Source organism: Triticum dicoccoides, chromosome 5B (genome assembly GCF_002162155.2).
Source record: "Triticum dicoccoides isolate Atlit2015 ecotype Zavitan chromosome 5B, WEW_v2.0, whole genome shotgun sequence".
In the NCBI taxonomy this organism is placed as follows: Eukaryota; Viridiplantae; Streptophyta; class Magnoliopsida; order Poales; family Poaceae; genus Triticum; species Triticum dicoccoides.
In genome coordinates, this window is record NC_041389.1 from 211,556,732 (window position 1) to 211,568,908 (window position 12,177).

The window sequence follows — 12,177 nt, forward strand, 5'->3', positions numbered from 1 at the left end:
AAAATGATTACCCTTTTAGTGAACATCTGTCCATTCTATGGCAGTCCTTGAAAGTACATCATTTTCTCATGCGCTTTTTGCTTGACTGCCCCAAAATTTCTTGTCTCTATAGTGGAGATATCGTTTCCACATATATATTGATCGATGCCAGGAATGCCCTTTTATTCTTGGCTTTCACGCGCATGAGTTACAACATGTGATAGAGGCGAGGGTGTCCCGATCTTTCGATGAGATGATAACTGTCGATTTGGTGGAGACGACTTTGACGATCCGACTACAAACGTGCACGACGTTGCGCCTTAGCAATCACTAAACCAATCTCCTGAGGTTACTGACGATGCCGGAAGCATGGTCAACCTGACCACGAAGGTCTATTCCTGCAAGCAATCGAAGAACGAGCAAGAATATGATAAAGCAATCTGAATATTGCAAATATATATGAGGTATTGATAATGGTGGGGATCCGTAAGCGGTCTTGGTCTGGTCGTTGGACACAAACGAAGTACACGAAGTTGCAGTGGCTAACTTTTAACTAAACAAATCCCCCTGAAAAAGCTACTAGATGGATCTACTTATATAGGAGCAAGGGGTGGCGGCCAAGGAGGTGGGAGGACGTCCCAAGGCAGCCTAAAACTAAATCTAGGTCGTACAAGGCCAATGGGCCCAAGTGGAGGTGATGTAACACCTTTGGACTTGTAGTTTGACTCGGATTCTGCTGCAGCATCAGATTGTTTCGTCCACAACTCAACGCTCCGGACGAATTTGAAGGTGATTCCAATTGGGTTGGAAAGTGCACGAAATCTAGTTTCCAACATAAAAAGAATCACCCAATTCGGAATCCGTATGAAAAACTTGTGTGCGTTTTGAGTCAGGTGTGTCTGTGCAGTCCGAATCTGAATCCAGAACGTGAGAGACTTGGACTCTATCTTCTCTTGGGCCAAAAGTGACGTGAGAGAACTTTTTGGACAGCAAATAAACATCTCTTTCTTCCTTATCTTCATATGTGGATTGTACAAATGTCCCATACACCTGCAATTAGACAAAACACAAAAGTGTGTGAAGTATTTTTGTTTTGGATAACATAAATAGATTATTGAATAGTTTGCACTAGAAATCACCTGACAAATATGCATATATGCAATATTTTTGGTCATATCCAAGGTAGTCATGTCCTCATCATCCTCCCCTTCTTGAAAATAAAGCCGTCCTCGGCGTTGCTTAATCTGAAATGTGGCTAACAAAAGAGACAAGGTGTACATGTTGTATATGTATATGTCATCCATTTTTACTTGCCTTGATTTTTGCATATATGACACATGAATAGATGAGTAACTTGCATAGTTCATAAAATCTAAAGCCAAAAAATTAGCACAAGAAGTAGAAGGCATGAAAACATTGCAACTCAGTTTGCACATATAAGTGAAGCTCTTATTCATTTCAAAAGATTGACAATGTTCATCATTAAACCATCCCAACATTGGTGAATAAACCTTACTTGCATCAAATTTACATGCTACAACATGCTTAAATAAGCAAACATGCAATAAGTCATTCAACACAGAATCATCACCAAGATTAGAGGTCATATCAAAATGATTAAACATTGGTTCTTTTGCATCAATAGTTAATTCAATGGGTGCACTCAAAATTGTTGGTATTTCAGTTGTTTGATCACATGGCAAAGTCAAATTATCAACGTAGTCCTCTAAAATAGGTGGTGTGATCAAAGTAGTGGGTAGCTCATCAGATGGTGCATTCAAATTGACAAGGCATTCATCTTTCTCATGTAGAGATGGAAGATCAGTACCTTTGTCATTACCTCTTATGATCAACTCAGATGATGTAGCCACTCTCGGGGCCGATGTGTCACATGGTGGAGGCGATGTAGTCCTGATAACAACGGATGTGGTTGTCATAGTATGCCTAGTAGTTGAAGGAACAATCATATCAACTCTTGGAATGTGCACCGTGCGCTTGTTCTCCTCGTGGCCAACACGTCGTTTTATTTCCTGTTCAGCTTTGCAAGCAAGATGAAACAAATGGTCCATAGGATAACACTCTTCATGAATTAGTATCTCTTGAATATCACGGTTTAATCCTCCCCAAAATCTATCCATAAAATCATCTTCACTTTCTTCTAAAGATGATGGAGACGGGGGTGTCCGATCTTTCGATGAGATGATAACTATCGATTTGGTGGAGACGACTTTGACGATCCGACTACAAACATGCACGACGTTGCGCCTTAGCAATCGCTAAACCAATCTCCTGAGGTTACTGACGATGCCGGAAGCACGGTCAGCCTGACCACGAAGGTCTATTCCTGCAAACAATCGAAGAACGAGCAAGAATATGATAAAGCAATCTGAATATTGCAAATATATATGAGGTATTGATAATGGTGGGGATCCGTAAGCGGTCTTGGTCTGGTCGTTGGACACAAACGAAGTACACGAAGTTGCAATGGCTAACTTTTAACTAAACAAATCCCAAGGAAAAGCTACTAGATGGATCTACTTATATAGGAGCAAGGGGTGGCGGCCAAGGAGGTGGGAGGACGTCCCAAGGCAGCCTAAAACTAAATCTAGGTCGTACAAGGCCAATGGGCCCAAGTGGAGATGATGTAACACCTTTGGACTTGTAGTTTGACTCGGATTCTGCTGCAGCATCAGATTGTTTCGTCCACAACTCAACGCTCCGGACGAATTTGAAGGTGATTCCACTTGGGTTGGAAAGTGCACGAAATCTAGTTTCCAACAAAAAAAGAATCACCCAATTCGGAGTCCGTATGAAAAACTTGTGTGCGTTTTGAGTCAGGTATGTCTGTGCAGTCCGAATCTGAATCCAGAACGTGAGAGACTTGGACTCTATCTTCTCTTGGGCCAAAAGTGACGTGAGAGAACTTTTTGGACAGCAAATAAACATCTCTTTCTTCCTTATCTTCATATGTGGATTGTACAAATGTCCCATACACCTGCAATTAGACAAAACACAAAAGTGTGTGAAGTATTTTTGTTCTGGATAACACAAATAGATTATTGAATAGTTTGCACTAGAAATCACCTGACAAATATGCATATATGCAATATTTTTGGGCATATCCAAGGTAGTCATGTCCTCATCATCCTCCCCTTCTTGAAAATAAAGCCGTCCTCGGCGTTGCTTAATCTGAAATGTGGCTAACAAAAGAGACAAGGTGTACATGTTGTATATGTATATGTCATCCATTTTTACTTCCCTTGATTTTTGCATATATGACACATGAATAGATGAGTAACTTGCATAGTTCATAAAATCTAAAGCCAAAAAATTAGCACAAGAAGTAGAAGGCATGAAAATATTGCAACTCAGTTTGCACATATAAGTGAAGCTCTTATTCATTTCAAAAGATTGACAATGTTCATCATTAAACCATCCCAACATTGGTGAATAAACCTTACTTGCATCAAATTTACATGCTACAACATGCTTAAATAAGCAAACATGCAATAAGTCATTCAACACTGAATCATCACCAAGATTAGAGGTCATATCAAAATGATTAAACATTGGTTCTTTTGCATCAATAGTTAATTCAATGGGTGCACTCAAAATTGTTGGTATTTCAGTTGTTTGATCACATGGCAAAGTCAAATTATCAACGTAGTCCTCTAAAATAGGTGGTGTGATCAAAGTAGTGGGTAGCTCATCAGATGGTGCATTCAAATTGACAAGGCATTCATCATTCTCATGTAGAGATGGAAGATCAGTACCTTTGTCATTACCTCTTATGATCAACTCAGATGATGTAGCCACTCTCGGGGGCGATGTGTCACATGGTGGAGGTGATGTAGTCCTGACAACAATGGATGTGGTTGTCATAGTATGCCTAGTAGTTGAAGGAACAATCATATCAACTCTTGGAATGTGCACCGTGCGCTTGTTCTCCTCGTGGCCAACACGTCTTTTTATTTCCTATTCAGCTTTGCAAGCAAGATGAAACAAATGGTCCATAGGATAACACTCTTCATGAATTAGTATCTCTTGAATATCACGGTTTAATCCTCCCCAAAATCTATCCATAAAATCATCTTCACTTTCTTCTAAAGAGGAATGCAACAAGGTAGTTTGTAAATCATCATAATATTTTGTTACAGTTTCACTACCTTGTTTTAAGTGTTGCAACTTCTTAATCATGTCACGAGTATAATAAGCAGGGACGAAAGTATGTCGCATGGCAAGTTTCAAATCATCCCAAGTAGTAGGTATATAATCAGGGTGTAACCGACAATATTCACTCCACCAAACCAAAGCATAACCAGTGAAAGAACCAACCGCAACCTTAACCTTTTTATGTTCATTGAAATTATGGGAAGCAAATATATTTTTTATGTCGAACTCCCATTCAATATATAAAGCAGGTTTAAAACGGCCATTAAATGGTGGTATAGATAAATTAACCTGATCATGTGCATTTGGATGTTTGTGCACCTCTCGTGACGGTTGTGGTATTTGCAAAGGTGGTGGCACGTCTCCCGCGATCGACAAAGCCCATGAATTGACTCTGGATCCTGTCATGATTAGTAGAACAAGAAACAAAACCCAAAAATATTGTTCCTATAACTACTAGGATGTGGTGGTAAAACGCTCACAGTAAAGCAAATATCAATGTCTTACAAGTTCTTACCATGCAGCAGGCGGTGATCGGCAACCAGCGGTGTCAAGTAACTCCGAATATTGAGTAAAGCGATTGCCAGGGGAGCGTACGTATACACGGTGTAGAAATATGTCGAGCTGGGTTGGCTATATATGGTAGCAAAAGATTAGCAATAATCAATTCAAAGATGCAATGTTGAATAAACGCTCAACAACGGTACTGTGCTGGTCCTAGGCTAGACCGGACTAGAGACGCGAGCCTAGAACACTAATGAGGTCACGGCGTAGCACAACTAGCATCAATGAAGGATACTAAGTAGCTCTTGACAGCAAGATATAAGTGAAGATCACAACGGCAGTGAAGATAATGATGAAAAACAACTGCCAAGCAGAATACACAACAACTCTCTCTCCAACTTTCCTCTTGAAAAGTTTGAGACAATTTTCTGATAAATTCTTTCAAAGAATGCTACTAACTCAAGCTTTCCAATGCAAAAAGAATCACTCAATTCCGAGTTGATATGAGGAGTCAAAGAATTCTAAAACTGGCCTAAAAAATTGGAACAAGTTGTGTTCACGAACTTCGAAGGGCAAAAACACCTATTTAGAAGCCGATTTTGAGGTGTCAAATATTGAACTAGCTTCTGCAACTATTTAGATGCGGCTCGTCGCTATCTTCAATTTGAGTACTCACGGAGCCAAAACTGACTTCGTATGAGGAAGATACACCTGTTTTATTGAACAGTGCGCAAAACAGATTCCAATCCGAATTCAGGTACGAGATTGATTCTAGATAGATCCAATTTTTTTTCTCTCTTTTTTTTCTCACGCTTTTTTTCTTTTTCTTCTCTCTCTTTTTCTTTTTTTTTCCTTTTTTCTCTATCTTTTTTTTTCTCCCTCTTTCGAAGACAAACTAGATAAGATGCAGATTGGATCAAGCGAAGATGTGAATGACCTCAACTATGATTATGACAATGAACAGTGCATAGCACGTGGTGGAAATTAATAGATGGGATGGTGGACAGCGGAATGGATAATGATGCAGCGGCGGCGTGACTAATGTGAACAGAACTCGAAACTCTAAAGGAACTAGACACTAAGACCAGCAACTGACACGACGATGCAACCGATAATTCAACTATGCAAGCAATGAATAGAAAATTGCAAAGGCTCAGACTGGCTTGGATAAAGGATGAACAGATCTAACTTTTTTTTGTGGCTTCTTCTTGGACAATAGGTAAGAAAATAAATCTAATCTAAGAAAAACTGGAAATTCTCACCGAGCAACCTGAAAACTGATACCACTTGATAGAGGCGAGGGTGTCCCGATCTTTCAATGAGATGATAACTATCGATTTGGTGGAGACGACTTTGACGATCCGACTACAAACGTGCACGACGTTGCGCCTTAGCAATCGCTAAACCAATCTCCTGAGGTTACTGACGATGCCGGAAGCACGGTCAACCTGACCACGAAGGTCTATTCCTGCAAGCAATCGAAGAACGAGCAAGAATATGATAAAGCAATCTGAATATTGCAAATATATATGAGGTATTGATAACGGTGGGGATCCGTAAGCGGTCTTGGTCTGGTCGTTGGACACAAACGAAGTACACGAAGTTGCAGTGGCTAACTTTTAACTAAACAAATCCCCCTGAAAAAGCTACTAGATGGATCTACTTATATAGGAGCAAGGGGTGGCGGCCAAGGAGGTGGGAGGACGTCCCAAGGCAGCCTAAAACTAAATCTAGGTCGTACAAGGCCAATGGGCCCAAGTGGAGGTGATGTAACACCTTTGGACTTGTAGTTTGACTCGGATTCTGCTGCAGCATCAGATTGTTTCGTCCACAACTCAACGCTCCGGACGAATTTGAAGGTGATTCCAATTGGGTTGGAAAGTGCACGAAATCTTGTTTCCAACAAAAAAAGAATCACCCAATTCGGAGTCCGTATGAAAAACTTGTGTGCGTTTTGAGTCAGGTATGTCTGTGCAGTCCGAATCTGAATCCAGAACGTGAGAGACTTGGACTCTATCTTCTCTTGGGCCAAAAGTGACGTGAGAGAACTTTTTGGACAGCAAATAAACATCTCTTTCTTCCTTATCTTCATATGTGGATTGTACAAATGTCCCATACACCTGCAATTAGACAAAACACAAAAGTGTGTGAAGTATTTTTGTTCTGGATAACATAAATAGATTATTGAATAGTTTGCACTAGAAATCACCTGACAAATATGCATATATGCAATATTTTTGGTCATATCCAAGGTAGTCATGTCCTCATCATTGAATGTGATGCTAGTGGAATTGGATTAGGAGGTGTGTTATTACAAGATGGCAAACCTGTTGCATACTTTTCTGAAAAATTGAGTGGGCCTAGTCTGAATTATTCTACTTATGATAAAGAATTATATGCTCTTGTTCGGACTTTAGAAACATGGCAACATTATTTATGGCCCAAAGAATTTGTTATACATTCTGATCATGAATCTTTGAAACATATTAAAAGTCAAGCTAAACTGAATCGTAGACATGCTAAATGGGTTGAATTCATTGAGACTTTCCCTTATGTCATTAAACACAAGAAGGGAAAAGAAAATGTTATTGCTGATGCATTGTCTCGTCGCTATACTATGCTTTCACAACTTGACTTCAAAATATTTGGTTTAGAGACCATCAAAGATCAATATGTGCATGATGCTGATTTTAAAGATGTAATGCATAATTGTAAAGAAGGAAGAATGTGGAACAAGTTTGTTGTTAATGATGGATTTGTGTTTCGTGCTAACAAGCTATGCATTCCAGCTAGCTCCGTTCGTCTTTTGTTGTTGCAGTAGGCGCATGGAGGAGGATTAATGGGACACTTTGGCGTGAAGAAGACGGAGGACGTACTTGCTACACATTTCTTTTGGCCAAAGATGAGACGGGATGTTGAGCGTTTTATTGCTCGCTGCACTACATGTCAAAAAGCTAAGTCACGACTCAATCCTCATGGTTTATATATGCCATTGCCTGTACCTAGTGTTCCTTGGGAGGATATATCTATGGACTTTGTTTTAGGTTTACCTCGAACAAAGAAGGGGAGGGATAGCATATTTGTTGTCGTGGATAGATTCTCGAAAATGGCACACTTTATACCATGTCATAAAAGCGATGATGCTGTTAATGTTGCTGATTTGTTCTTTCGTGAAATTATTCGTTTGCATGGTGTGCCAAATACTATTGTTTCAGATCGTGATACTAAATTTCTTAGCCACTTTTGGAGATGTTTATGGGCTAAGTTGGGGACTAAACTGCTTTTTAGTACTACTTGTCACCCCCAAACTGATGGACAAACTGAAGTAGTCAATAGAACGTTGTCTACTATGCTTAGGGCTGTTTTGAAGAATAATAAGAAAATGTGGGAGGAATGCTTGCCTCATATTGAATTTGCTTATAATCGTTCATTGCATTCTACTACTAAGATGTGCCCTTTTGAAGTTGTGATAGAGGCAAAGGTGTCCCGTCTTTCGATGAGATGGTGGATTTCGCTTTGGTGGAAGTCGACTTTGACGATCCGACTACGAACGTGCGAGGACGTCGCGCCTTAGCAATCGCTAAACCAACTCCGAGAGGTTATTGACCACGCCGGAGCACAATCAACCTGACCACGAGGGTCTGTTTCCTGCGAGCAAACGAAGAACAAGCAAGAAACTAAGATTGCAATCTGGATATTGCGAATATAAGATGAAAGCTTTATTGATCAAGGTGGGGTTCTGTGACGCCTTTGTCTGGTCGTTGAACACAAACGAAGTACGCGAAGTTGCAGCTATGGCGAACTTTTAATCTAAACAAAACCCAAAGTCTAAACGATGCCCTAAGGGCTGTATATATGGAGGAAGAGGGGGGGAATTTCGTGGCCCTTGGTGGAGGGGTCCGAAATCAACCCTATCTCTTGTTTCCCCACACATACGGACTCTAAAAATAGTCTATACTTATGTATTTCGAAATTACATGGGCCTGGCCCAATAATAAGGTGACGCAGCACCTAAAATAGCCTCGGGACGAAATTTATGAAGTGGCATCTTGTATATTTCGTCCAAGGCTTCATGCACCCATTATGGTGGCTTCAAAGTCCTGAAATCATCACTTGTAACTCCGTTCTTGTTTCCCTTGCGCATGCCATCATCTCCATGCTTGTTCTTGCTCCAATGTTCATCCTTCTCCAAGCTAGGCCCTTCATTTGTAAGCAAAACAAATGTATCCAATTTAGGCAGCATCATATTCTCATGAACATTAGAATCATTACCAAGAAACGAAAGTACCTGGTAATTTAGTTGGCGTGCACGAGCTCTAGTAATTGGTCCAGTATGTATAGCAGCAGGGGCTGTGGGTGTAACAATTGTATTGATGTCCTCATCATTAAAGGGACCATCAGCACGTGGCATTAGCTTTGATTTGCGCAAATCAGGAAATCTATCCTTACGCAAATGTAACCAAACAAGATCTCCAGGTGCAAACACAACATGTTTTCTACCCTTATCTCCAGGAAGTTTATATTTAGCATTCATACGCTCAATGTTTTCCTTAGTTAACTCATGCATTTTTAAAATCAATTCAGCACGTTGTTTAGCATCAAAATTAACCTTCTCCGAAGATGGAAGAGGCAACAAATCAATAGGTGCACGAGGTAGGAAACCATACACAACTTCAAAAGGGCACATCTTAGTAGTAGAATGCAATGAACGATTATAAGCAAATTCAATATGAGGCAAGCATTCCTCCCACATTTTCTTATTATTCTTCAAAACAGCCCTAAGCATAGTAGACAACGTTTTATTGACTACTTCAGTTTGTCCATCAGTTTGGGGGTGACAAGTAGTACTAAAAAGCAGTTTAGTCCCCAACTTAGCCCATAAACATCTCCAAAAGTGGCTAAGAAATTTAGTATCACGATCTGAAACAATAGTATTTGGCACACCATGCAAACGAATAATTTCACGAAAGAACAAATCAGCAACATTAACAGCATCATCGCTTTTATGACATGGTATAAAGTGTGCCATTTTCGAGAATCTATCCACGACAACAAATATGCTATCCCTCCCCTTCTTTGTTCGAGGTAAACCTAAAACAAAGTCCATAGATATATCCTCCCAAGGAACACTAGGTACAGGCAATGGCATATATAAACCATGAGGATTGAGTCGTGACTTAGCTTTTTGACATGTAGTGCAGCGAGCAATAAAACGCTCAACATCCCGTCTCATCTTTGGCCAAAAGAAATGTGTAGCAAGTACGTCCTCCGTCTTCTTCACGCCAAAGTGTCCCATTAATCCTCCTCCATGCGCCTACTGCAACAACAAAAGACGAACGGAGCTAGCTGGAATGCATAGCTTGTTAGCACGAAACACAAATCCATCATTAACAACAAACTTGTTCCACATTCTTCCTTCTTTACAATTATGCATTACATCTTTAAAATCAGCATCATGCACATATTGATCTTTGATGGTCTCTAAACCAAATATTTTGAAGTCAAGTTGTGAAAGCATAGTATAGCGACGAGACAATGCATCAGCAATAACATTTTCTTTTCCCTTCTTGTGTTTAATGACATAAGGGAAAGTCTCAATGAATTCAACCCATTTAGCATGTCTACGATTCAGTTTAGCTTGACTTTTAATATGTTTCAAAGATTCATGATCAGAATGTATAACAAATTCTTTGGGCCATAAATAATGTTGCCATGTTTCTAAAGTCCGAACAAGAGCATATAATTCTTTATCATAAGTAGAATAATTCAGACTAGGCCCACTCAATTTTTCAGAAAAGTATGCAACAGGTTTGCCATCTTGTAATAACACACCTCCTAATCCAATTCCACTAGCATCACATTCAAGCTCAAAAGTCTTATTAAAATCAGGAAGTTGGAGTAAAGGAGCATGTGTCAACTTATCTTTCAATACCGTGAAGGCTTCTTCCTGTGCGGTACCCCAAACAAAAGGCACATCCTTCTTTGTAAGCACATTGAGAGGTGCAGCAATGGTGCTGAAATCTCTCACAAAACGCCTATAGAATCCAGCGAGGCCAAGAAAACTCCTCACTTGTGTGACCGTTTTGGGCTGCGGCCAACTCTCAATAGCTTCAATCTTGGCTTTGGCAACTTCAATTCCCTGTGGAGTAACAACATAGCCAAGAAAAGATACTCGGTCGGTGCAAAAGGTGCACTTCCCAAGGTTACCAAACAAACGTGCATCACGTAGAGCAATAAAAACAGCACGTAAATGTTCCAAATGTTCTTCCAAAGATCTGCTATAAATCAGTATGTCATCAAAGTAAACTACCACAAATCGTCCAATGAAAGCACGTAAAACTTCGTTCATTAATCTCATGAAAGTACTAGGTGCATTAGTTAACCCAAAAGGCATGACTAACCACTCATATAATCCAAACTTAGTTTTAAATGCTGTTTTCCATTCATCTCCCAATTTCATACGAATTTGATGGTAGCCACTACGCAAATCAGCTTTGGAGAATATTGTAGAGCCACTCAATTCATCAAGCATATCATCTAGCCTAGGAATAGGATGACGATAACGAATAGTAATATTATTAATGCCTCTACAATCAACACACATACGTGATGTACCATCCTTTTTCGGCACTAGAATAATAGGAACAGCACAAGGACTAAGGGATTCGCGTATATAACCTTTGTCGAGAAGCTCTTGTACTTGGCGCATAATCTCCTTCGTCTCCTCTGGATTGGTACGGTATGGTGCACGGTTTGGCAGTGAAGCACCGGGAATTAAGTCAATCTGATGCTCAATCCCTCGAATAGGCGGTAATCCCGGTGGCACGTCTTGTGGAAAGACGTCAGCGAACTCCTGCAAAATGTTAGTGACAGCAGGAGGCAAAGAGGAAGGCACGTCCTCGAATGAAAATAATGCCTCTTTGCACACAAAAGCATAGCAAACAGATTTGCCGAAATCTAGCTCATCAATATCAAATTTGGTGGCAAATAAACATGCACTTTTCAATTTAATTTCAGAAGCAACACTAGATGGTTTATTGTTAGGCTTCATTTGTTGCTCAAATTCTTTTGCCACAATCTGATTTTCACTCTTATTGGTCTCCTGTTTTGCTTTATTAGCTCTATTAATATCATCTTTCAAAATGGAATCAGGAGTCATAGGAAGCAAAGTAATATTTTTATCCTTATGAACAAGAGTATAGTGATTGTTTCTACCATGGTGTACAGAATTTTTATCAAATTGCCATGGTCTACTGATAGAGGCGGGGTGTCCCGATCTTTCGATGAGATGATAACTATCAATTTGGTGAAGATGACTTTGACGATCCGACTACAAACATGCACGACGTTGCGCCTTAGCAATCGCTAAACCAACTCCGAGAGGTTATTGACCACGCCGAAGCACAATCAACCTGACCACGAAGGTCTATTCCTGCAAGCAATCGAAGAACAAGCAAGAATATGATAAAGCAATCTGAATATTGCGAATATAGATGAAGTATTGATAAAGGTGGGGATCCGTAA